We start from the raw sequence: 23,696 nt of genomic DNA, 5'->3' as shown, positions 1-23,696 counted from the left end.
AGGGGAGAGTGGTAGGTAGGAGGGGGTGGAGGGGAGGTAGAGTGGGAGGGGGAGAGGAGTGGGAGGACAAGGAGGAGGAGGTGGGGAGTTGGAGGAGGATGAGGTGATGGGGAGGAGCGAGAGGGGGAGAAGGAAAGGAAGAGGAGGAGGAGGAGTAGGAGAAGGTGGAGGGAGGCAGCAGAGGAGGGGGAGGGCAGGGAGGTGAAGGAAGTGTGGAAGGGGGTGCAAAGTGAGGAGGAGAAGGAATAGGAGGGGGGCAGGGGTGTAGGGGTTAGGGAGGTGGACTAGGAGGGGAGTGAGGTGAGGGAAGCAGCTGAGGAGGAGGAAGTGGGGGGAGGAATAGGAGGATAAGGGGAAGGAGGGGAAGATGGAGTGGGAGGGGGATAAGAGGGCAAGGAGAAGGAGGAGGAGGTCAGGGAGGGGGAGTAGGAGGTGGGGGAGCGTGAGGAGGAGGCGACGGGGTGGAGCGAGATGAAGAGAGGAACATGGTGAGGAGGAGGAGGGGAAGGGTAGGGAGGTGAAGGAAGCAGGGGAGGGGGTCGATGGTGAGGAAGACAAGGTGGGGGGAGGATGAGGAAGGGAAGAGGAGGAGGGAAAGGTGGGAGGCATGGAGGCAGAGAGGGGGACGGGTAGGCGGAGGAGGGGGGTGACAGGCAGAGTGAGAGATGTGGGAGGAAGTAGAGAGGAGGAGGAGGAGGAGGAGGAGGAGGGGGAGGATAGGGAGGTGAAGGAAGCAGGGGAGGGGGTGCAGGGTGAGGAGGAGGAGGTGGGGGGAGGATGAGGAAGGACAGAGGAGGAGGGAGAGGTGAGAGGCATGGAGGTGTAGAGGGAGAGGGGTAGGTGGAGGAGGGGGTTGACAGGTAGAGTGGGAGATTCAGGACGAGGGGGAGATGGGGAAGGAGGAGGAGGAAGAGGAAGTAGAGAGGGGGAGGCATAGTGGGAGAGGGAGAAGGAGTGGGGGGAAGGTGTAGGGGAGGACGAGGATGAGGAGGTGTTGGAGGGGGAGGAGTAGGAGTGGGGGTATGGGGGGCATGTAGGAGGAGACAGGGGAGGATGAGGACGAGGAGGTGGTGGAGGGCGAGGAGTAGGAGTGGGTGTATGGGGGGCATGCAGGAGGAGGCAGGGGAGGAAAAGGCGGGGGAAGGAGGGGGAGGAGAGGGACTAGGAGGGGAGTGTGATGAGGGAAGCGGGGGAGGAGGAGGAGCCAGGGGGAAGCAGAGGAGGAGGAGGATCAGAGGAAGGAGGGGAGGGAGGTGTGGAGGAGGGGGATGTAGAGTGGGAGGGGGAGAGGGGGGGGAGGAGAAGGAGGAGAAGGTGGGGGTGGCAGGGGAGGCGACGGGGAGGAGGGGGAGGAGAGAGAAGGGAAGATTTGGATGAGGATGAGGAGGAGGGGTAGGGTAGGGAGGTGAAGGAAGTGGGGGAGGGGGTGCAGGGTAAGGAGGAGGAGGTGGGGGTAGGATGAGGCAGGGTAGATGAGGAGGGAGAGGTGGGAGGCAGCGAAGTAGAGAGGGGGAGGAGGGTGGTAGTAGGCAGAGTGGGAGAGAAAGGAGGAGTGGGGGGAGGAGGAATGGTGGGATGAAGCAGGGGAGGAGTAGTGAGGGGTGGTGATAAGGTGGAGGAGGAGGTGGTAGAGGAGGTGGAGGGGGAGGAGGAGCCATGGGAGGCAGAGGGGGAGGAGGAGGAGGAGGAGGAGGAGGAGGAGGAGGAGGAAGTAGGGGGGGTAAGTGGAGGAGGAGGGGGGGAGGTAGAAGGAGGAGGAGGACGTGGGGGGAGGAAGATGAGGAGGACGGGGTTGAGGGGATGGGAGGTAGAGGAGGGGGGGCGGGGGAGGTAGAGGAGGGGGAGGAGGAGGAGGGGAGCGGGGAGGGGGTGTGGGGGGTGGAAGGTAGAGTGGGAGATGGAGGAGGAGTGGCAAAGTGGGGAAGAAGGAGGATGAGGTGGAGGTGGGGAAATGGAGGAGAAGGTGGAGGTGGGGGAGGGGAGGGAGGTGAGGGAATGAGGGAGGAGGAGAAGGAGAAGGAGGGCGAGGTGGGGGGAGGTGGATGTGAAGGAGGAGAAGGATGGGAATGAGGGGAGGGAAGGGGGGAGGAGTGGGTATGGGAGAGGTGGGAGGAGAAGGAGGAAGAGCTGGGGGAGTGGGAGGGGAAAGAGGCGATGGGGAGGAAGGGGAGGGTGAGAGGGAAAGTAGAAGGAGGAGGATGAAGGGGAGGTGGGGGGGAGGAGGATGTTGGGAATGGTGGATGGGGAGGTGGGTGGCAAGGAGGTGGAGAGGGGGAGGAGGGAGGTGGAGAGGTGGAGGAGGGAGGGAGCAGGGGGAGAGGGAGGAGGAGTGGGGTGAGGTGGAAGGGGGGCAAGTGGAGGAGAAGGGATGTGGATGGTAAGTTAAAAATTAGTTTTTTTCTATATAGCACAGTAATTTAAAACATGGTCTACAAACAATTGAGAATTAATTTTGAAAACCTGAAAGAGGTTTTTTTTAATAACATCCTCATGTACCAAACCTCTCTAAATTTCTAACAGCTATTAGGTTTTGGGAGATTCAAGTGAAGTTTCGCAAGGATATTTTTCTGAATATTCCTGTTTTTAGTCAGTATTTTAAAATTCAATTTCCGAGGAGGTTGAAATTAATTTTCAAAAACGGAAAATGGTTTTTCTTGCTAAGGTCATCATTTGCAAAAACATCTCAATTTTCTACTAACTATCATTTTTTTGGACATATAAAGGGATCACATGACCCTATTTTTCATAATTTTGGGAGGAAAACACTCATGGACATTTAGTGACTTGGATGTCACCTCATCAAATAAGAGTTGCAATCAAATTCAAATTTCTCTTCTTTATCACCATAAAACCTCAAGGATAGTGCTAGAATTCTTCAAATAGTCTTAGTTACCTTTATTTTTGTTCTATTTTTACAATTAATTTAGGATATTTTTAAATGAATCTTGATATTTTAAATCAAGATATTTTGTAATAAATTTTCATAAATACTTCATCATCTGATGTAAGAGATGTTGATATTTTCTTTCTAGAATGCTATTGTACTATTTCCATTTGATGGGTTGGTGAGTAATAAGGAAAATTTTCACAGGATTCATGTGTTGGACTATTTGGTGAAGTGCTTATATCATTGTCTATGTGCTTATTTATTTGATTCCATACTTATGTGCTCTTAAATGTAAATTATTTTATAAAAAGTTGATGAACATAATTTGTTGAAAGATACACTCTTATTCTCATTGCAGATAATTTAAATGTTTTCTTTTGATATGAAGTTGAAGAATTATTAACTATTCTTTAGCTTCAATTGAACCTATACCTTTTCTTTCATTACACTTCAATATTTATGTTCCTCCCAACTTCAACTAACTATCAAAGTTGCAAATATAAAATGTCTTTTTCAATTTTCTCATTTCTACAAACACTACAACACAAAGGGGGGTTTTAAGACAATATTTAAGATAACTTTTGGATAAATTGTCTTAACTTGAAACAAAAAAAAACTTGTCTACTATCTTAAATATTGTCTCTAAGTGGGTGTCTCAAATTAAATTGTCTTCAAATATTGTCTTTATAAAGACAATATATAACACAAGCATTTTTGTCTCTCTTGAGACGATTTCATTTTTGTCTCTCTAGAGACAATAGTTGGGATTAAAGTCATATTGTCTTTAAAGAGACAATATATTTGATCCTAACTATTGTCTCTCTAGAGACAATAAGAATTTACATTCAAATATAATTCAACATCACTTTTTTCTCATTAGAGAAAATATAAAGTAATGAATTTAGAATATATCTCACCATTGAAATAAACCAATATTAAAAGTATTTAATTAAAAATAAACTACAATATCATTGATTAATTCATGTTAGAACAGAGTGGAATTGAACCACCAACCTCCTTCTTATAAAGCAAATGCTCTTCCATTGAGCTGGCATCCTTTAAATAATTATGTGAGACTTATGCTGGTCCTTGAAATTTCATATATAGGCATTAATTTTAAACTAGCAATTACACTGAGAGTGAAATATATGGAATAGTGAAGCAATGGAGATGTCTCTTTGGAAAAACCATTGGAAGACCATGTATTAACACGATCAATAGCTTTACTTTCCTATAAATTTATTAGTACATACATAAACCCTATTAGTAAGTAACTATTAACAATAACCAACTATTGATTTCATCTTAGTGTTCCATTTTTTTCTATTTTTCACCTCTCGTTCCTAGGCATAGTGATATATTATATATGTAGGTATGATAGTCTATAGAGTTGTCCCACATATCATTCCTTACCATATTCCCTGGAGTGTAAATTATGTTTGCTATTGGCAATATTGTATTAAATTGAATACCCAACCAAGCAGCATTCCTAACTGTATTCCAATGATGTAGTAACAACCAATGTTGATCCAAGCAACAGAAGCTTGCCATCCTAATCCAACCGCTACTCCTAAAAATCATGTCAAACCAGAAATGCACGTTTAGCTATAAAAATAAAGATGAAGATAACCCTAAGAAAAGTTTGATGACATTGAAGGACCATTAACCATAATGTGGTGGGTTAATGGATCATTAACTTATAGGTGGTGATTATTAGTGGATTTATATGGACTTAAATACTCATTAAGTTACTCATTCAAATTTCATGAAGAGATTGAGAATCAAAATGACTAGGTGGTGATTATTAGTGGATATTAACATAATTACTCATTAAGTTACTCATTCAAATTTCATGAAGAGATTGAGAATGAAAATGACTTAAAAGATAAATACTCATACAAATTTCATGAAGAAATTGAGAATGAAAATGACTTAAAAAGATAAATATTGTGTGCGACGATATCCAGGCTCAATCCTCACCCAATCTTGATTACAAATAGTAAAATCTTAAATGAAACATATCATGTAAGCTCGAAAATGAACCCTAATTATTTTTACATAGACAAATATTTATCAAATGTTACATTGAAATATATATAATGTCTATTTAAAAAAATTAAATTATTGAGAAATTTGGTCACTGATAATAATAGCAATTAAATGATCCATGTCTGGATCATATATTGTCATTAATAACCTGTATATTAAATTTAAGTTAAAGAGATCAATGAATTGTTTTTTTTTTTTTTTTTTTTTCGGGCTTGAGATCATGGGACATTAAAAAGACAAAGTGACACGTTCTCTGTTTAAATTTTATAACTATATTAAGTTTTGAAATAGGGAATCTGTAACTTTCACATTTCAATATTTTTTTATAAGCAGAGAGAACCTGCCATTTTAATGCTCCCAACAAAATACCTAAGCGATGCATAATATTCCTTAATTATAAAATGACAACGAATTGTTCCAAATGAACGATGAATGTCTTTTTTTCCTATTCATACAAACTATGTATTGCATCGTGCAATAGAGTCCAAACATACGAGATATGGATTTTCATGAAAAGAATAACATGAACACTCACACTGCTCAAAAAACAATCACATACATGAGAGTATAGGCTGAACATTGTTAAGAAGGATAGTAAATGCCAACAAAATTGCCAATTTAGAAACCGCGTTTATGATGATTGTACTGCTTGTAAACACCTGAGCGAAATCCTTGCGCAACACAACGATGAGAACCCAAAAGACAATTCCTATCACACTTGAAGTACTTGCAGAAACAATCACTGCAAATTTAGCTACTTTTCCATTTCTAGCCCCTAGCTCATTGGCAACCCTTATGCTGCATTAACAAACTAGAAATTTATTAGGGCACAATGCAACACTTTGAAAATTAATCGAGGCATAATGTAATCCTTGAAAATTCATAATACTAGCATGGTAAGCATCAACATACCTTGTTGCTGCTAAAAATCCAATTGGTATCATAATCTCCCAATTTTTGACGTTCATGCTGTAAGAAATGACATGAAAACTCAAATATCTTAAAATATATAAGTTTTACAGTATTTTTCTTTATAATATAAAACAACTGAAAACATGTTTTACCAGATTGAAAGGGAATCGACTGCAACTTTTGCATCTATTAGATGCCTTGTCAAGATGATCAATACTTTGTAATACCAATTTTCTAAACTGTTTGATAGGAAAACGAACGTCAACTCCTTATTCTGAACTAAACTATATAAGACTAAAAATTACATTGACTAAGAATAGTTTGAAGATCGAGATGTGTGCAACTAACCATAACATCACACTAGATGCGGAAGATAATTTAATGTAAGGCCACAGATCCTGGAATGCTTCTCTAGTTAGTCCAGTCCATGTCTGGGGACAACCTCCACAGATAATATAAAAAAATTGGCAATCGGAGGCAACCACGTTGCTATGTTCAATGTCATAGCTGCTCCGATAAGTCCCATATGCAATTTAACGATAAAGAGCCAGCTTAGAAAAATATGAAGCACCAATATGGCTCTAGTGATCCATGCACTGACCATGTTTTTCAACTGAGTCTACAAGAATCTCTCAGTTGGAAACATGAAAACATAAGCGAAATGTTGAGGAATTAACCAGATGGAAACTGATCCGGATAATTCAACAATATCATCTGTGTGTCCTAACAGCTTCAAAATGGGTGTAAAAAAAATATAAATTGGTAGGAGTAGAACTGCAAAAATAAAGAGCACAATCCAAGAGCGTTGCATATATTCTCCTAGCATGTGATATTGCTTAGCACCATAAGCTTGGCCGCATAGGGTTTCGAAGGCATTTTCCATCCCTAGCTGCCATGTCAAAATACAGTCACAATTGGATCATCAATATTATGTATGAAATCCTTTCATTCGGGCACGCAAAGTTTCCATTATTTTCCTCTGTAATGACCGAGTCCTTTAAACCTACCATCCATCGCTTACCATTAAAAGGAATTAAAATAATAGTTGTCTCAACCACTAGACTTCCTCACATTGGTAGAGTCTGGTTCATATTAAAATATAAATTTTGGTATATAAGGATTAGGGTTTGTTATCTATACTCTTTTGTTAGAATTTGTTGTATATATTTTTGGTGTTATGGCTACAATTATTAGATTTGATTCTCAGCCAAGCCCAGATTACTCTAACTAGTTACCCATTCCATGATTAAAAAAACCTAAAATAACCATTAAGGGACAAAATCATTGTGGAAGATTACTAGTAATCCATAATTGAATCCGACGATGACAGAAGAAAAAATGGATATGTTTTCTTTTCAATTAGAAAAATCATCTCTCAATGAAGATGTTGCAATGAGATCTCGGCACTTAGAAAATCTGCAAAAGGAGATTCCCATTTTATAGGGGGTTCTCAAGGGTTGGGAGTAGAATTACAAGCCAATGAAGAGAGAGGCTGCTCAACAAGACACCTCAAGCATCAACTTCTTTGATAAAAAGATTAGTTGAACATGCCACTTAACTAAGGAAAGTACATGACATTACAACAAGTAATATAGTGTCACAAGAAATTTGGCACCCCCTAGTCACATAAAAAAAAAATGTACTTTGATTTATCAGTGAATGGTAAATGGTATATCTATGGCCCATCTATTTGGCCAACATGGATCTAGACTGTGGAACTAAATTGTAATGTCTCTGCAATTCATAAACAAGATGAGATCACGCTTCTTGTCCTCTTTTCAGATTTGGTTCAATATCTGATTGATTGGATTGTTTGATTATGGTGCCAATTAGATGATAGTCGAGGAGAGGATTGAAGTCCAATTCTATCCTTACAATTCTGTTTTCCCAATTTTGATATGCCAACATCGATAGCAGCACTTTGTACCTATCATTGTGCATACAAAGCTTTCCATGAACAAACCTCTTTCCCTCATGCAATATATTTACATATGCGCAAGAAATATGAAATTAATTTTCACTCTCAAAGAAATGACTGCCACATTGAGACAATTAACATGCATATACTATATATTCACATCTGGATAAACATATAACTATATGAAACACACATACATATTACAACTTCTACACTAGTGGGAGAGATTTGGACAGGACATATTGATGGTTGTAAGTTCTAGCGAGGGAGCCTACAATATGAGCAAGGAGCCTCTTACTAACCTCTTGGTTCCCTCATCTTTCTACCAACAGTCACAATACCCTTAAGAAAGGCCTTATTATTACGTCAGTAAGGAAGTGAGAGAACAAAAAGAAAGGCACCACAACTGCACCCCCGACCACTGCAATAGAATGAAATATACCATTGGCTAGCATTAGCAATATTTAAGTCAAAGAAGCCTCTAACATTAAATCAGGAAAATGATAGGTGGGAACCCATTATCATTGAGCTGGAGCATACTAGATTGTTGGGTGCCACCCTTAATAGGATATTTCTCAAACAAATAATGTTTGTATTAAGAAAATGTCAAAAAAAATGATACAACATATAATATACTTCCCTTTGTAGGAAAGATTGATGAAAAATGGGGATGATCAACTATGACATAATATATTATCTATTAACAACCAGACAATTAATATGAAATAGCATAACAATAATTCACAGTACACAATATTCCACTATAGCCTCTAGAAACCATGACTTCATCTCCTGTGGAATAGGATAATCATGACATTGATGACAAAGAGATTGAGGAAAATCTTTCTTTAACTGAGGTAAAAGGAAATTAGAGAAAAAATAATACAAAGGAGATAAGGCAGCACAAAAAAAAGGCAGCCAGTCCATGAATGCTAGAACTATAGAATAGGAGCAATTGTTGTACTTGAAAAGGTAACAAGCAAGATAGAGAGTAGTAATTTTGATTGAAATTCCGACAAAGAGAAGGCATATAAGGAAAAACAAGGTTGTATTGAAATGAAAAAGGACCATCGCTTTTAATCATCAATTTATATGGGACTCCAAAAAAAGGCTGCATTAGTGGGGATGCTCCACATGTCCTTTTGAATCCTATTGAAATCATGGATTCATAAAATAAAAGGAAGCATGCGCCTTATAACCATGAGTGTAAAAGAGGGCCCGACTGAAACTCATAAATGGTATCAATTCTAAATATACATTTAAAAATTGTTTTTGAAGATATTAAGTAAATAATAAATAAATAGGAGATCGAATATCTAGGAAAATATGAAAGGAGGTATGGGTCTCTAAGAGATGGTAGTGGGGGTGAATGAAAAGGACCTGAATCATTTGTTGAGGCCCTTTAGTAGGCATTTTAAGGAATAATTTAATAGTGGAAGTGAGAAACTGCACTTGCACTTGAGCTGGCTCTTTAAGAAAAGTCTCCATAAAGCTTTCAAGAAATTCATCAACATTGTCAATCCTTTTTGCATATTCACCCATAATCCTAATCATGAATGTGTGAGACAATAATTTTAATTCAGGATTAGTTTCTTACATTTTAATGTTATAATTTATCAACCAAAATAATAGAATTATCTCCATTACTTATAGCAAGAATCTCACTAATTTCTCTTATTTGTAAGCTTTATATGTCATGTTTCAAGTAGAATTCATTAGCTTACAAGAATTTTGTATCTCTCAATGAAATTTGATATCTGACTGAACAACACACATGATGAGCACACAACAATAAAAGACAGAAAAACATGTCTAATGAAATGCTTGACAGCTCAAACACCCTCGTAGTGCTAATTTTTTTGTTGTTGGGTGTCTTCTCTTTCCCACATGCCACACACATCTCCCTGAGCTGATTTCTTCCATGGGTGGGCCACACACCTTCCCATGCAGGTAAGATTGGCCCATTGCAAAGAGCAGGTAAAGTTGTGCCTTTGAGGAATCAAATATGTAAAAGGTTACACAATAGGCCTATGTAACCTGCAATCAATTAGTTTGTTGAGCTACAGAAAAGAGTGCATTTGGGCCAACAAAAATTACATGTTAGCTAGCACTTTTACGAACATAGAGCTATAATGTTGAATGGAGAAATGTGAAAGTGTATTCCACATACAACAGATGCATATAAGTCCTATGTGAATTTGTAGACTTGAGGAAAACTTTGTATTTAATATAAATATAAGTTTGTTGATCAGGGAGATTGCTGACTAAAATTAAAATATATGATAAGATTGCATTAAACCTAGGGAAAAGTAACCCAATGAAGAATTTTTGGGTGGAGGCTTGTTAGTATAAAAACTCTCTTAAGTAAAAGAGAAAAATGATTCGATGCTAGGAGCCTTTATTATCAACCAAATGCAGTGATTTGATAGATTGGCCCATTGCAAAAAGAAGATAAATGTGTGCCTTCGAGGAATCAAATGCAAAAGGTTACACAATAGGCTCATGTAACTTGCAGTCAATTAGTTTGTTGAGTTGTAGAAAAGAGTGCTTGTGGGCCAACAAAAATCACATGTTAGCTAGCTCTTCTATGAACATAGAGTTATAATTATGAGTGGAGAAATGTGCAAGTGTATTCCACATACAGTAGGTGCATATAAGTCCTATGTGAATTTGTATACTTGAGGAAATATTTGTATTTCATATAAATATATGTTGTTTGATCACAAAGGTTGTTGGTTAAAATTAAAATATATGATAAGATTTCATTAAAGCTAGAGAAAAGTAACTCAATGAAGAAATTTTGGGTAGAGGCTTGTTAGTATAAAAACTGTCTTAACTAAAAGAAAAAATTGATTCCATGCTACAAGCCTTTGTTATCAACTAATCGAGGGATTTCATAGATTTTAGAACTTGAATGCTTAGCTTATTTCTATTACCATTTCTCAAACAATTGCATGCCTAGAAGCTCATTTTCTATGCAATGATTCTGGATGCATGGCATTCAATGCCAAGTCATTCCAAGTATTTGTTAGTGGCATGTCAGTTTTGATAGAATATTTCCCCAAATAATGTAAACCAAAATTCAAATTAACCCAACATAAAGATGCATGTAGCTCAAAGAAACATATCCACAAGTATTTACAATAATCAGTTGCTTAGGGATAGAGATGAGTACCATTATATAAAGAGACACCAATAGCTCTGGTACCAAATCTGACAATGTTGAATGTGAAAATTGAATTCACCCATCACAAAGAAAGTATGGATGGAAAATTTGAAAAAAACAATTCAAACATTCCCTACGGAATGATGAATTCTTCCAATGTAAGATTACTATCATTATGATAATGTTTATAAATGACTTACAAAACAGGGATGGAAAGATAATTACTAATTCTATAAGACCAATAGTCATATCTCTGATAAGGAAAGCATCCAGAAAACCATATAAGATTGTGACTGCTTAAACTAACCTTGAGGCTCCTTAGTCAAACAACCATTTCACAAGAACTCAAAAAAAAAAATGTCTCCTCAGCTCTCCCTTGATTGCCAAACCCCTCTAACAGTATATCATATGTCGCAAGTTCTGAAACTAGTAACTGATGGACTGTTGGGGGTTTCTCATACACTGTCTGGCAGTGATTGTTTCTCTTTCACTTTGGCCTCTATCTATGCTTTGAGATTCTTTACCTGCATGACATGTTAAATTAGCCAAAGCCTTGAGACTGTACAACATAACAAATAAAAATCGCATGGAGATATTGTAGAAAGAAGATAGTACATAGGTTCTTTCCTTTTAGTTTTTCCAGATATTGCAGTCCCTCCTCCTCTGCTTTTTGTCTATGCTCTTTCAGCCCGATTTCAAGTTGTTTTTCTATTTTTTTTTGCATTTGTAATCATTTCACTTTCAATTTGGTCTCATGTTGTGCTTTAAGATCCTTTACCAAGATACACTCAAGGAGATGGAGCAACAAAGAAAAATATCCAGAAAATTAATAGGACAGAAGCAAAGACAAAACTAATCAATACTAAACAAAGATAGACTAAGAATATACAATATTTCCATATCAAGGCACACGTTAATGAAAACTATGCCAACAATAGAGGCACCTAGAAAGCTGCCAATTGTTAAGAATACATATCAATATCAATATATTTAATCTGGTTTTATATAAAACAAATGAAATATATGTATTTTATTATAACAGTTAAATTTAGCATCACCTAGAAATTTCTAGATAGGAAAAGAATACTACTTTATTTTAGATGTGTTCCAACTTCAAGTCAACCTTGCACTTCAAGAAAAATAATCTTTGTTGCATTTCACAAGTTGTCCTACCTCTTTGGCAAACCATTCTTGCATTCATGAGTCCTCTTTTTCAGATCTTGAATATCCTTATGTCTTGTATCTATTTGATGGCATAGTGCTTGTTTATGAATCTTAAAATTTTGCTCCTTTTCAGAAAGTGACACAACCTCCAACTCCATAGCTTTTTGTTTGGCTTGTTGATCTTCAGTTTTTTGCAGGTTTAAAAGCAGATTCAAAATCCCAGAGGAAATTTAGTTAGAGCAACCACCCTCACGACAAACATTTACTTTCTTACCCCATTCCCACCTCTTTAATAATTCTCATGAAAAAACACCTCTTTTTATCACACATACATGGATAGATATTCCAAGCACACAACCTTGACATTTGCAATTTTGCATCATATTAACTCTCACTAACTACAACGTTTAAATCATACAATATTTGCATATAAGTTGAAACATACATACAATTACTTGGAATGGGTGCGCACCACATCCCTGTGTCACCTATGATCTCGAAAGTTCAGAGGGTTTCCAAACTAGGGAAAGTTCATAAAGTAGCAATTTCGATATTTTAGGAAATGGGGAAGTGGCACATATATAGAAGGTAGAAACTAAAGAAAAATTTAGAAGAAAAACTATTTTGAAGTGTTCATCTCAAGCATTCTAATCCTGGAAATCAATGTCACCTAGAGTAGAGAAACAAGTACAAGTTTGAAAAAGTGGTACAAAGTTCGGAAATGGAATTTCAAGGAATTAAGGAAATGGCAAAGAAACATACCTATATATGGTATGTGAGAAGAAACAATTTATATACATAGTCTACAAAATATATATGGGTAGGATATGTCATTTTTAGCTTTTTGATTTCTCTTCTTTATGATTTGATGTTATTTCTTTAATTTTAACCATCAAGAATATAAAAAATGATTTTACCATACATAAATGACATTTTCATGCTAGAATCTACTAGGAAAATAAATCCTAGCAAATGTTTCAAATATTTTTTCAAGAGTTTCCATACAGTTTCCAAATCAAGAAGGTTTCCTGTATGTAAACAAGCCCCCAATTTGAAATTTTGATAAAGTTGTTGCAAATAATAAGCAGATGTGGGCATTCTAAATATAGTGTACATATGAAAATTATCACCTTATATAAACAATATAGATAGGCATAAGAATGGTAGCTATGAAGCAATAAACCATACAGATGAATAAACAAACTACACTTGTGAGAAAATTTCTTCCTGTACACCCTATTTTATTTCCCCTATTCTGTATAGAGACTGATGTGTAGATACCATGTAAATATATTATAATAGCTAGAAAATTAAGTAGATGTGGACCTCTTAAATATAACGTACAGATGAAAACCATTACCATACATAGGAAATGTAGATACCCATAACAATGTTATGAAAATTTCCTCTTTAATACCCTTATGAAAATTTCGTCTTTAATACCCCATTTTTCTAAACCCACTCTGCAGATAGACTGATATGTAGATATCATGTACATAGATGTTTGCTTGGATCCCAACTCAATGGACTTGTATAGATAATTTGTTTGAGTGCCAACTCATATGGTCTTGTATAGAAAGCAACATGTGATGTTTCTGATGTAAATTTGATGCAAGTTGAATAATTCCTAGTAAGGAACCTAAGGCTAAGGCGCTGCTATGGATAGTTAACTATCTAGGCTAGTTTTATTTACCCTATGTTTGACATTCATAATGTAATACTGAAAAATACATTAGCATAAAATGGTAGCCGCAGCGTAGGAGGAGGTTATCATATCACAACAGTTTAAAAGAAAGTGTTAAAGAAAATTTCATTATGCCATCTGTTATACAATCCCTCTATAATTGAAATTTGTCATAACACGAGGAAGACAAGGGAGGTAATATTGTTTGGACCTTAGGGAATCTTCCTTCTCTTACACCAATCAGCTATCATCCATTGGTTGTTTCATGCTGGTTCTATGTAGCTTTTGTTGAATGATGGGTGACCATTGAAAGTGTGAGAAGGGAAATTAGGGAAGGTTCCTTCTCTTACACCAATCAACTATCATCCATTGGTTGTTTCATGTTGGTTCTATGTAGCTTTGGTTGAATGATGGGTGACCATTGAAAGTGTGAGAAGGGAAATTGTTGAGTAGAGGATGAATCCCCTTGTTGGGTCTACATCTCTAAGAAATAGTGTTCCACAGGGATGCATCCCCCAAGGTGGGGTTTATGCTCAATTCTTTTTTGTATGCATTTATAAATTGGAAGAGAGAAATGAGAAATACATAGTGCCTGAAAGAATTGAACAAATAAATGGAGGTCACGGGGATAAAGCTGATGGCATTGGAGTTGGCAATTTTAGACTATCACAAGGGCATCCAAGACAACCATGACCTCATTGAAGAAGTGGAAAACAAGTTGGCAGTCCACATTGAGGAAAATATCTATCCATTTTCGACTAGACAAGATATATAACCGTGGCTCTCTCTGCTCAAAGTATTTCGTTGAAATTGTATTAGTAATATTTTGTTAACCTATGCTTGTGTCTATTTAAATGGATACTATATTGATCACCCAAAATTGAGGCATTTTGGATTGTCTATGGTTTGTGTTATTTTTGAAAAAGAACTAGCAACAATTAATCTCTTTGAATGCAAAAGGTATTATGCTTACTCTGTTGGGGAGTTTCTCTCAAGAAATTTATGGAGAACCCAATTTTTTTTTTATATATGTACTGTGAAGAACCTTTATAAATCTACCTCCAAATCAGGGTCAACCCAAATAAATCTTATTTGGGGTTTCCACTACATTAACATTTCTCCTACAACAAGCACAAGATCAAGCCAACATGTTTGTTGTGTGTGTTTAAAGAGATGGATAGGCACGTCTACCCTTACGAGAACAGGGAACATTAACATCTAACCAAAATTGGTGAGTGTCCTCAATCATAAATATGCTACATTTCTTCTTAATGTGCATGCAACTAGATAGGCATCAAAGACGATCATTGCAATGAAGGGACAACAAATCAAGGTCACCTCTTTGTGGATGTTAGAACCAATGAGGAAGAATTATCACATGAAGCTGTGGGGAAGATACCACACCAATATGAGAAAAATAAGTAATTGTCATGGATTAACATAAAATGGAAACTAACCTCGTAAAAAACACCAAAGCCCTCATCCCTCAACAGATAATTTGCCACATTATAACCCGAACCTTGACCCAACTAAATACGCACCTGCAACAATTTGTATCAATTCAAATCATCCATTACATCCCACCATAAACTAACACCATAACTTAGTTATTAATAGGATTAGGTCACATTTCTATGATTTGGGGCTTAAACAAAAGCTAGAGGTCATGCAAATACAAAAAAGGAGCTTATTTTTTTCAATAGATTTACATACAATTCTGTATCCATAATATATTGGGATTCCTTATCCATAATATATTGGGTTGGATGTGAGCATTTTCAAAAAAAAAAAAATATAAGTTTGGGATGAACGATTAATCTCCTCCTCAATGGATTTGAATGATGAACATAAAGCAAGAAAAAGGCCCGAAAATCCAAGAGATATAGCAAACACCTTGATCATGTCCACGACCTCGATGACACACATTTTAAACTAACACTATAATAATATTATCACTCCATTTACTCATAAAAGAAAGGCATCACATTGTAAAATTACCTCCATGTTTTAACATAAAATGGGAAATTTGTCTCCCCCTGCAAAATCATAACATCCACAATAATTAGATAAAAATAAAACCAAGGCATTTTCATAAGTGAAAAACACTGACAGCAAGCCAGAAAAATCTTAATATAGAACCACAAGTACATACTACAGACACAGAAGTAAATGAAACCAACCATATTCCAATGAATTACATCAAGTAGAACACATCAGGGAAATCCAACATAGCCTTTTGTCATTGGAGAGATCTACACAACACTAATAACCATATAACATAGTAACTCAAGGTGACTTTGAAATGAAAAAAATAATTGGCAATTAAAGGTGACAAAATCCTTTATCCATGCATTAAGCAATAGATAAATCCAAACAAATACTCATAGGTCGAATTGGTAAGCCCTTGGAATTATGCATGATAGAAAGATTTATAGGTGTGACCTTTGTTTTCCCATTCTCAACTCGAGAAACCCCTTCTTCCTCTGTTCTTACAATTACCACATCACCCTCATCCCCTTTGTGCTCTGATATTTTTAAATATCCTCATGTCTTTTAGATTATCAAACTTGCCCTTGACACCTTACTTGCAAATACCTGTCTTGACAAAGGAATGAGATCCACAAGAAGAAATTTAGTAAATCGACAGTTCCATAAAGCAAAATATAATCCAATTAGAAAAGATTGCCGAAGATGAAAACACAAAACTCATCACTGAGTATCTTACAGCCTACTCAGGCTCACAATTGTCAAACAATAACATGGTTGACCTACAAAATCAAGAGCATATAAATTTAGGGATGATTACATATCATATTAAATGGAAGACAAAAAATAATGGATGAAAACACAGACTGACTTGAGTACCTCACTTCCATCAACATTCTCCTCTGATTTTAAGGTTTCCAACCTATCTTTTCGGGTGGTGGAACTTGCATTTTGAATGAAATTTGCAGATGCCATTTTTCATACAGTACTGAGTTCAATAATATGGAAATCAACAACACAACAAAAAACTAAATTAAACAACATCAAAAGAAATCAGACATTACAAACAAAAGCTAAATTACAACAATATCATAAGGATTTTTTCTACGAAAAAAAAAAATCTTTTTGTAACTTACAGGACACTCAGGCTCACGTGGCCTCTTCGGTGGGGACTCATTACTTGTGGCAATAGATCACACCTAGAGCCACACAAAATATGTCAAATTACTAGTCCCATGAAAATTAATCAAGTATTATAAAATGGAATAGACTTGTTTCCGACCTTACAATATTTGATATACTCAATCAAAAGTTACATCAACCTCACAGTTTAGTCTGTCATTCTTTAGATTGAAATTCACAAGAAACATGTATATACCTAATAGGAAGTTCATCTGAAAGAAGTAGTTCAATATGGGGCTAGAAAAAATAATCAAAGCTACAAATTTGTAGGTGGGAAATAATAGAGACAAGAAGAAAACAATAACTATAAGGCTATTATTCTTGCTACAATCTGAATTTCAAGGATGAAAAACCAATTACGTAAGGATGGTAAGAGCCATACCATATGAGAGAATTACAATTAAGCCCATGATTGGGAATTTTATCCGTTAAAGAAATAAATGTTTTATATAAACAAATTACTCCCTAATACAACTGAAATGTGCTATCTAAAGCATAACTTTAGACAAACTATTAGGAAAATGATTGTTTGGAGGAGTAAAGTTCAAAGTTCCTATACTACTTGGACATAGAAATCATTTATGCAATGTGCAGGCTTATTCAGTTGATAGACCTTAAATATAAGTAATATGGAGCTCATCATAATCTGGTTCTAAAAATATTTAGTGGTGTTCTTTGTCAACAAAAATACAAACTTTGTTATCAATGGTAGGGAAATTGCGAGGTCCAATGCCTAAATAATTTAGAATATTGAATTTTCGAGGAAAAATGCCATGGCATATCAGTTCTCGGTTACATATGTTGTAAAACCCTCAGAATTTGAAAGGGAACAAGAATTTGTAACAAAATATTGAAACTATGTAAGCGACAGAGTGAAATTTTAGTGTGAGGGCATCTTCACACTTAGGAAAATAGTTAAAATGAAGCCACAAATAAGAAAATATGAATGAATTTTAATAATTAACTATCAAAGCTAACCTCGAGATGAGGTTGAGAGGAGAATTCACGAGAGACATATCTCGCGTTCCTATCTTCATTAGCCACAACAACACTCTACCAGCAACTGAGATATGAGAAAAATATCGTGAATATTCTTCGGCACATAAGCCTATTGACAACTGCTACTGCTGAATACAGTTAAAAAAAACCAAAAAATTAAATTAAAATAATATTATTAAAAATATTAACTGGAAATAAATTAAAAGAATATTATTTTGACAATAACAATCAACAATAACTTGCAGTGGCGAGATTTCCCAACGGTCTAATAGTAAGAAACCATTAAACCTTATTTTTGAATTTCCGAACATTAAATGCAGATAAGAACATAATCGATTTGAACTAGTCAAACAACAACCATTGTAACAAACAACAACAAAAAGTTTCGGAAACATAATAAATCAATCAAAGAAAAGAAATCACCGATCAAGTGAAATTTATGAAAACAATTAACAGAATGTTGATGGACACAGAGAGCAATTCCAGACACCTATACAGAAACCAAAAACTCAAGGAAATTTTGACAATAGAAAAGCCGAGGATTTGTTGTCGCAGTGATAATTATCTCTGTAATCGCGTTTTACAGGTGTAAAAGACAATATGATTCGAAGTCACAACCTTTTGCTGAGACCACAAGACCAAATCCGACCACGACAAAGAAATTGAGAAAAATTGTAAACTGTAGAGTACCTTTCCAGCAAGCGTGAGTTCAAATCTGAACGACCTCTGGAAAAATGAAATCGTGACCGCAGAGAAAAGGGGAAAAAGAAAGAAGGATTGTTGTAGTGAAGAGGAGAGCAACGACTATAACGTCTTCCAAGGAAGACTATGCCCCGAACTACTCAGGCTCCTCACAAAGAGGTCATGAGATCGAGCCCATGTCTGAACAAAGATATTGATTGATGCATAAGAAATTCCCTTACATAACTTAATTGTAAAGGTTACTTAACCCGTAGCCACAAAATTGAGGGTAAAAAACAGCATTGATCAAGATGAGTTGCAAACCAAACACAAGAACTAAAATGCCCCCAAAATTTATCCAATTTAACAATATAGACTACAAAATCAACATTTTCCTTGACATGATCGTGCGCATCCTACTAAACAACAAGGCCAAATACATAAGATAGGTGCAATCATGCAAGGTTGCTATCATGAATGTAAGTTGAAGATAATTATCCTCTAGGATCTAAAAAAATAGGCATAATTTCTTAAATACCATATAACCCAAACAAGTTATTATATGTTGATGCCTAGTTTTCTTTTTTCCTACTTTAAGTATTTGACACTTAGTTTTCCTTCTTCTCTACATTAAGTATTGATCTAGGAGTTACCTACAATCATACTAAGAAACATGGCAAAATGTATTCCTTTGGCTACAACTACAATCATACTAAGAAACATGGCAAAATGTATTCCTTTGGCTACAACTACTGGATATCATTGTAAGTAGAAGGTGATCATCCTCTCACATATTAAAAATAGGCACAACTTCTTAAATAACATATAACCCAAACAAATTGTTTTATCTTGACTCTTAGTTTTAAGTATTAATCTACGAGTTACCTACACTCGATATACTCTTCTATTCCTTATCATACTGAGCCACAAAAATACATAAGGTAGGTGTGTACAACCAAAAGACAATAATCTGGCAATCATGCAAGATAGATATCATGATTCATAAATGGTTCCTAATGTGATGATATTTTCAATTCTTTTGCTCTTGATTATAGGCATATATGCAATCTCAATAGTTGCCATTACAACAAATCATTGTAAGTAAAGCTTATTATCCTCTTGGATCTAAAAAATAGGCATAATTTTGTAAATAGGATACAACCCAAAAGTATTTGATCTAGGAGTTACCTACACCCAATATATTGTTTTATTCCCACTCACCATTTATTCATTTGACACTAATTAAAATTTTCTCGTCATATATTATGTATTAATAAAGACCATGTTCACATAGTAATACATGTGCCTACAATGGATGTACACTTTTAGTCTCACTGGCCTACTTTCATGGTCATTTGTCATGACATTTATAAAATTATCCACTCTAATCTACTAATGAGAACCATGTTGGATCAGTAACATTATGCAACAAAGTCCCATCCATGTACTATTGATTTATTACTACTTGAGCCAAGAGATTGTCATTCAACCTTCTATATATATGAGTCTTAACAATACAAAAGAGCTTGGGGCTCTACTTGGTCATTTGTCCTGATATTTATAAAATTATACAAGCTAATCTATTGATGAGAACCATGTTGGATCAATACCTTTATGCAATAAAGTCCCATCCATGTAGTGTTGATTTATTACTACTTGAGCCAAGGGATAACCTTCTTGTCACTCAACCTTCTATATATATGAGTCTTAACAATACAAAAGAGCTTGGGGTTCTACTTAGACAAAAGCACCTAATTTTTAAATAGAGAAACATCAAAACTACCATGAAATGTCCTTCACTCATTCTCAGGTGGAACCATATAGGATTGGGTTGACAAGATAAGAGTGGCCTCTACCCATATGTTTTCCCACAAGTATTTGTGTAGAAAGATAATAATGAATAGCACAAAACCTTTGCTACGATGAAAAATTATAAATAATTATGTTAAGGATGGAGGCTTGGTATGATCCTTCACAACCACTCTTTAGAAAAACTTGATGTCCATGATCTTATCTTGGACTCATGGTTGACAATTTTAATTATTTTGTTACAAAATAATAATAATACTTGGAGTTACTAATGTGAGAATATCCCTACAAATATCCACCACTTTCTTTGTAATAAGATTTTGAAAATTGAATGGCACAATGTCAAATAATTCTAAACACATCATTTGACATGCTTATTTCTTAAAGTTTCAACTTGTCTCAACCTATTTGATCTTTTTTCATGCACACAATGATTATACAAATTTCTAAGATAGAAAAAATCAGCAGTTAAACTAGACAAAATTTCATAGTAGTCCCATGATGTCAAACTTGAAAGTAATAAAAAAGTTCCATTATCTCAATCAAGACAATATCATAGTTAAAGAAGTGTAAGTTTATATGGCTAGTAGTTGCATGTGCATGTGCATCTCCTTCTAGTTATGCTTCTAATTATTATCACCTATTTGGATCTAATTAAATAAGTCAATTTGGAATTGTATAGTGTATAAGCTATGATGAGAATTGATTTTCTTAGCTTCATTATATAAAACATTTTATGTCACTTTGATTTTTTTCCAATACATGTTTACTATTCCTTGGATAGACCCTATATAACTTAGGTTATGTCACTTTGATATTTTGGCCAATGAGTATTTACTATTAGTTGGATAAACCATATATATTGTATCATAAGATAAATCCACCTTAAACCCATGTTAACCCTATAATTAACCCTATCAGTTATTAAAAGTGTAGGATTAAGCACATACAAATCATTTAACATCACCCCTACCTCGGCTATAGAACATCTTGTTTGTCTCAACATAATTAAAAACTATTCATTATCTTTGATATTCAATGATCAGTGAATTAATATATCATTGCAAAATGTTTTCTTTGATAGTTTTTTGATATCTTGTCTATATAAATTTAGAAATTTTTCTATGATGTTGATCAATAAGGTCTCAAATTATGAAATATACCCACACTGACCGTGTCTTGTAGTGATCATGTCCATGCACAAGCTATGTGGAAAGTGGGTTAGCTTGAACCAATTAGGGCCAAGAGTAAGCCTTGGGTAATTTTGGAAAAATAGATACCCTCCCACACATAGAAATGAAATGAGCAGTTAGAAAGGGAATTGAAATATTTCTATGAGATCTTGAAGCTCCAAAACTAGGAACAATTTTGTTCTAACAACAAATGTGGAGGAAAGGCAACTTCAAAAAGAAAACCTTTGGAACAAATCTTCAACAGATTATTTAAGGATCTCAATGCCTAAATCTATATGATTATCAGGCAGAAGGAAGCAAATACTAAAGAGAAGGAATGAATTAGACAATTAGATGTATTCTTAGGATTATAAGGAGCAAGTGCACATCATTGTAAACCATCAAATAGATAGAATTGTGTATATCTAGCAAACTCTATATGCTAGATCAAGGAGTATATAACAAACCAATAAATATTGTAGGTACCAACAACCCAAGGAATCTAATGGAGAAATTCATTATTAGTAATGCATAATGTTATGCATCTAACATCACTTTTTCCATTAGAACTTTGGTTTTATCAATTCTCAATTAATCTTAGTTTTAATTATAAAACAAATATAAGTATTGGTATTATTCAAGCCATTGATTCATCAATGAATACGAGGGATACATTCCCACTATGGTCCTTGTAACCTTCTTGGTATGAATTTTGATGGGAAGAGAAACTCTGTGCAAGCCCTAGGGAGATTTGGAAAATAACACCTCTTTCATTTAGCATGTAATCCAAAAAGAAATCTTCTCTTTTTGGTGCAGTCCACAGGTAACATCTCTTGAATCACTAAGAAAAATGGAAAAAAAATATTGCATTGATTTGGGGATTCTTGTTGTCTCCATACTCCTTGATGCTTCATATTCACTTTCTTTTATAATTTTACTACTATTTCATTGGAATTCCTCATGGAAGCATGCCTCCAATAGTGATAAACATCTCTTGAATCATTAAAAAAAATGGAAAAAATTTATTGCATTGATTTGGCATTCTTGTTGTCTCCATACTCCTTAAAGCTTCATATTCATTTTCTTTAATAATTTTACTACTATTTCATTGGAAGCCCTCATAGAAACATGCATCAAATAAGGATAAGATATGATAATTTTAATAAAACATTAGGAGATAACCACAAAAATAGTTAATTATTCTTTGAATTCATAGAAAATCATGTAGGAATTGCAACTATCTTCATCTCATCTAAAGAATGACCAGAAGAAGCAAGTCCACGGGATTACAAGAGGAAGGCTGGCCATTCCATCTATTCATGGTAAATTATATAGGAATTACAGCTAACCTCACCTATTTGACCATACAAGTTAGGCAGACCAACAGGAGATTGGAGAATCCATATGTGAGGCGACATTCTAGTTGGGCATAGAGCCAGAGGAATGGACCATCCATTTACCTCAGCAACGGACAAATCCCCATTGGCAATGTACGGTTATTATTCTATACCCGGTATTTTAAACAAGATACGGACAAACGATGACAATATATATGGACACAAGAATGAGAAAGCGTAAGTTATATATGGACAAAAAATGAGAGAGCGTAAGTTTTATGATGGACAGATTAAAATTTAAAAATAACCAATTCATCATTATCAACCGATGGGGTTTTACAGAAACAAACCTGACATTTTCTCTATAAGCATGAGAGCACCAAAAAGCTTCATAATTTTCCTATGCCATGATACTGCAAGTACAAGCTTACAAATATCATCTTTCAGAAACTCGACCGCAGTGTTGAAAGCAACCATTAGCTACAAGAATGCCTGGATCTCCGATGACTTCCAGGCGTTAACCCTCACCGAATCCTTCGTACTTGGAAACACAACGGGCCACTCAACTCCCATTGTAGGGTTCTCCAAGAAGTGAAGGAATGATTCCAGCCAAAAAGAACAGGCCCATCTCTGGTTCGCGAGCCCCGAGTTCTTCTTCACTATTTTCCCAAAACCCTAGAGAGCTTATAAAACCAGTCAAGCGGGATCAATAGCACTCTCCAGCACTGAAGGCAGCTTAGCCTTAAGCAC

General features: G+C 35.9%; 1 pseudogene; it reads right to left on the bottom strand.

Annotated features, from left to right (window-relative positions):
* Positions 1-4,329: 4,329 nt before the first annotated feature.
* Positions 4,330-23,423, bottom strand: LOC149179528 (protein DETOXIFICATION 27-like; annotated as a pseudogene).
* Positions 23,424-23,696: the final 273 nt, after the last annotated feature.

This window comes from Pinus tabuliformis, chromosome 3_2 (assembly GCF_031772625.1).
Source record: "Pinus tabuliformis cultivar Carrire ecotype Pingquan chromosome 3_2, CPIR1, whole genome shotgun sequence".
Lineage (NCBI taxonomy): Eukaryota > Viridiplantae > Streptophyta > Pinopsida > Pinales > Pinaceae > Pinus > Pinus tabuliformis.
The sequence above is the reverse complement of the archived record's forward strand: the minus strand, read 5'-3'. Positions and strand labels throughout refer to the sequence as shown.